The sequence below is a fragment of the Fukomys damarensis genome, unplaced genomic scaffold, assembly GCF_012274545.1.
Source record: "Fukomys damarensis isolate Sample0158 unplaced genomic scaffold, DMR_v1.0_HiC HiC_scaffold_18, whole genome shotgun sequence".
Lineage (NCBI taxonomy): Eukaryota > Metazoa > Chordata > Mammalia > Rodentia > Bathyergidae > Fukomys > Fukomys damarensis.
This window is the reverse complement of record NW_022900930.1, coordinates 20257464-20262253: the sequence shown is the minus strand read 5'-3', so window position 1 is coordinate 20262253 and position 4790 is coordinate 20257464. Positions and strand designations below refer to the sequence as shown.

The window sequence follows — 4790 nt, the reverse complement described above, 5'->3', positions numbered from 1 at the left end:
GTCATGCTTTTGTTCTTGATGGGTTTGAAATAAATGGCTCTTTTGGGTTTCATGCTATTGCATTGAGCTCCTTTCTCTAGATGGATCCACCAGCTTGTACTGAAGGACTCATGAGTGACAGAAACTACTCTGTCCTCAGAAACTCCTCTACAACTCAGTCCACCGTCTTTTGACTCAATCCCAGTATTTCAGCCTGCCTTTCTTTAAGATGAGCATGTTTCAAAGAATATTATCTGCCATTAAATAGAACCCTGTAAGACTGACCTGATTAGGCTTCCAGATATGCCTAGATGTTAAGTCTGAGGTTCAACATAATTTAGGGTCAAACTGGGATTCATACACACGAATGTCAACTATATGAAAAGTAAGAATGATTGCATTTTTTCTTTGACAATTTTCTGGGATTTCAATGGGGTTCCCCCTTAAACCTTGCATAGGGGAGAAAAAGTAATATTGTTTCTCATTTCTTGTTAGGTTCATAGTAAGGCTCCTGTAAGAAAGGAAATTGTCAGATAAAAACAGATATTTATTTTATAAATTTTATGTGACATGGCAGCCTTCAGAAATGAAAACCCAAGGAAACAGATAAACTTGCATCTTTTTACATTTAATTTTGATGAATATAGAACCTTGTGCAGAAGTATGATGGGATAAAATGGGCAAGACTGCATGGAAATAAGCTAGGAGGGCATTTGTCAAGACCTGCTTGTTCAGAATCTTCTCTCTGTCTTTGTGTTGCAGAGATAGGGCTCTAACTCGAAATAAATAGAAAAAAGTTACCCTTTAGAAAGTTAAACAATTGTGTTAATTTCACATGACAAGGAGAAAGGAAAATAACAGTTGGATTTCTGAGACTGCAACCTGCTTTGAGGGTGTTATCACACATAGGAAAGAAGAGCAAGGATATCCATCAAAAGACAGTTTGGGGAACTACGGAAGCCTAGAAAAGTGGAATTAAAGAATCAAATAATGGCAGAGCTAGAAATTGTGCTTGAAATAGAAAAACCTTTGGTCAAAAGACTTCAGTTATCCCTTCACCATTAGCAAGAACATTCTTAATAAGGAGAGGTTACAGGATGTCTTTGCGCATACTATTGGATCCCACTGGCAACACTATACTGTTTGTGAGAATGATAAATGAGATTATTACTTCTAATGCCAAGAAATATTCAGTTGAAGTACTTTCTCTTGCTCTGATACATGTACTTTAAAACTGTGACTCTTGCCACTGCTGCTATGGCTATTGATGCTTTTGAATGCTAAATGTGTGTTAGGCACTCATAGACACTACTTCATTTAATCGGCAGAACAGTTCTGTGAGGGGGGGACCATTGTCCAAACTACTTGGATGAAGAAACTGAGGTTCAAAAGTGAGAGTCCGGATTTGCTTAATTAGGTTTAATCTTCTATTTATGAATTTACTGCACTATTTGCCTAAATATTGGCAAATAAGGGAAGACTAAAGGGACATTAATTCCCTCTCATAAAACAATAAAATTATCCATCGAGGACCAAGGGAATCACTAGCATTATCAAACACTACATGTTCATATGAACCAAACAGTTGCTTGCATTCCAAAATAATAATTTATTTTCTATGAATAAAATTAGATTGCTTAAGGCACATATTTTGCCTTTTTTTTCCTTGGTGTTACTTATTGTTTTAATAATGGTAGAAAGTTTATAGAATATAAAAATCAAAAGCTGATTTATTATGGAAATCGGGGGGGTTAAAGCTAGGACTGATTGTTTTTCCCCCTAAAGTCTACATTTTTTTCCTCTTCTCTGGCTTATGGTTCCTTTCTGTCTCCATGTACTTTATAATTATTTTCTCTGAGTTCCTATGCAAGGTTAAGATCAATTTTTCAGAATTTCCAGTAACAATTTATAAAGGATATAACTCTAAAGGTGGCATTTCTAAGTGACGTGCTTAGCTTATATCTGTTAATTTAATGCCAGAAACTCCTTTTCCCAGCACAATAATTTATTTCTTAATAGTAGATGTGTGAAGGACAAAAGGTATGGTCAGTTAAATGGCACTATTTCTGTCAGTGTGTCCTCAACATATTCATATTATATATGGAATGTAATAACCACTATCCTTAACTTCAAAGTGCTCCGGTATGAAGGCAGTTCTCTCACTAAAACATATTTAACATTATACTATGGTCGTTCTCTGAAATTAATAAATTATCTGCTGAATTATATAGCCGTGATTTGCTAACAGTTGTGCATTTAATTTACTGCATATATATGCATACATGGTCAGGTATATGCACCTATAAATTTTCAGTGATGCTTTCACTCTTCTAGTCTCTGAGGCCCTGCAGGTGTTCTCATTCTCCTCGTTTGGGTGTCCTGAAAGGCTGCATAAAGGGTAAACTTCATACTAGTCCTCGGGTCCTGCGCTTTGCTAAATGTTAATCTCATGACAGAAAGGCTTTAAAATTTAAAAGAATATTGTTCAAGGTAAGATTTATCTGTATGTTCCAAATATTTTTCTTCTTTCTTTTTTTAGTAAATGTATTCCATGCTTTTCCATCAAGTTCCTTTATTTCCTTATGTGTGTTGCTTTCTGTAGATTGTTATTTTAAGAGTAACATTAAGGTAGTTTTTGGACTTATTCTCAAGGACACTTTTCTTATTTTCTCATTATTCAGCATTGTTAAGGAATACTCAGAACTGTGCTTTACATCAAGCTTCTAAGTCTCTGTGACTTCAGTGTGCATATCTGGCTTTAAATCATTTGCAGCTCAGGACTCATCTTGGTAACAACTATCTGTAGAACCTAACACTTGCACATCATGTGGCATCATAGGCCCTGAAAGGATGTCAACTGGATAGACCTGGGTGTCCTGAAAAGGTTACTGATGCTCTGGAATCAGATATTACCTAGAGCTAGTGGTGTTCTTCATAAGTATGGCTTAACAAGGCCATTTACAAAGTCTTTCATGGGATCTCTTTAAAGAAAGCTACAGCTGTATTAAATATCTCAGGTCTTGTCGTGTATCATTATTTGCCCAGAAAATGAACTGTATGTTAGAATAAATACTTCAATATGGTCAAAAATTTCTGTGGTTCCTTCAAAACCGTGAGCTTAGTGTAAGGGTCTCATTAGAGCTCAGAAAGTTAGCTGTGTCCGCCATCTTTTCTTGTACCATGAAGAGACACATGAATGAGGAAAGAACACTTGCTTCTCCCCATCTCCTAGTCATGAAGCATTTATGTGTACTTGTTGCTGTTCTGGGAACATGACAGTCTTTCCTTTCCAAAACCATTGGGGAGATGTCTTATTGTTATCCCCATTTTCCCCCCTAAGGAAAATGCAGTACAAAAATGTTAAGAAATTATTTCAGGATGGCACAGCTGGGTAAGCAATAGAGGTGGGTTTCAAACCCACATTCAGTTAATTCTCATTATTTAAGTCACTTATTTTTCATAAAGTGCCTACAGGCACTAGATTAGGGAAATACTCTATAGGTTTAGATTCTGTAAGCTTTGACCATAGTATAAGAATCAACTTTAAATTCCAGAAAATGAGCTTGCTCAAAATCAAGACAATTTTTGCTCATTTCGTACTCTACTAAATTTTCCTTGACTCCTTTTATACTTCCCTCCCCATGGCAATAATTTCTAATTACTTAATGAGTTGAAGTCTTCACTTCTGTCCTGAAGTGAAAACAGTTAGGATAATGTGGAATATTTTAAATAAGTTTTAACTTGAAAGATTATTCCCTATTTTCCTTCTATCTTTAGGTGTTTGAACATTGATTTTATTTTGAGTTATGATTGTTGCTACATTGATTTTTTTTCTTTCAAAAAATGTGTTTACTCCTGGCATTTGTTGAAAATAACTGCCCCCTCCCCGGCTCAGGCCATAGTCATCTGTGAGATTCAGTGCCTAGATCGTCCAGGGCTTTAGCTCACCGTCCACTGCCAGTGTGGAAGGGTGAAACCCTGGCTCCCACAGCCTCAGCGACCCCACGTGCTGCCTGGCCTATGCCTTAGACTTCTGACCCCTGTATTTCTGCAGGACTATGGGTTGCCCCAAGGCCAGCTCCACTAGGACCATGTGGACAGGAGAGCTCCATTGTTGCCACTTCATTGTTGTTTTGGTACTGGGGATCGAACTCAGGACTTTGCACTTGTGAGGCAGGCATGGTTGCCACTGAGCTAAATCCCCGGTCTGATTGTCCCCTTTTTCCAAATTAAAAACTGTCTCAGTTAAAAAAAAAAAAAAAGAAAAAGTACTAGCTAGGCGTGTTGGTGCACGCCTGTAATCCCAGTACTCGGGAGGCTGAGGCAGGAGGATCGCTGTGAGTTCGAGACCAGCCTGGGCTACATAGTGAATCCAGGTCATTCTCAACTGCATAGTGAGACCCTGTCTCAAAAAAAAAGTACTTACCTGTGAAAGCTTTAAAGATTGGTAATCCTACATTAATCCCCATGTTTGTATTTCAAATTTTATTGATGCATGATATTCAAACTATAGGCAAAACCTGTGAGTTGTAATATTTACCACGAGATTTTCCTGAAAGAGAATGCATTTGGTGACAGAGAATGGAAATGTTTTCAAGGATATGACAGGTGATTTTTCACATCAAATAGGTGATAAGTCACCACCTGTCAGGGTTCCTGTCAGTGCCTATCTTTTATCCAACATTTACCCTTGGTACACTGGTAATACATCACGGCGTTAGCGCTTTCACCCTGAAGGCAGTCGCCACTTGGGTTAGACTCCAAGGAAAGGCTATTGGCTTTGTTTTGTCTTACAGTTCTCATCTCATCTC

At 37.6% G+C, this 4790-nt stretch overlaps 1 non-coding gene across 1 annotated transcript; it reads left to right on the top strand.

Annotated features, from left to right (window-relative positions):
- Nucleotides 1–3839: 3839 nt before the first annotated feature.
- On the top strand, nt 3840–3972 carry LOC117286835. The gene has a single exon (XR_004517934.1). It is a non-coding gene; the product is annotated as a small nucleolar RNA ACA64 (small nucleolar RNA).
- Nucleotides 3973–4790: the final 818 nt, after the last annotated feature.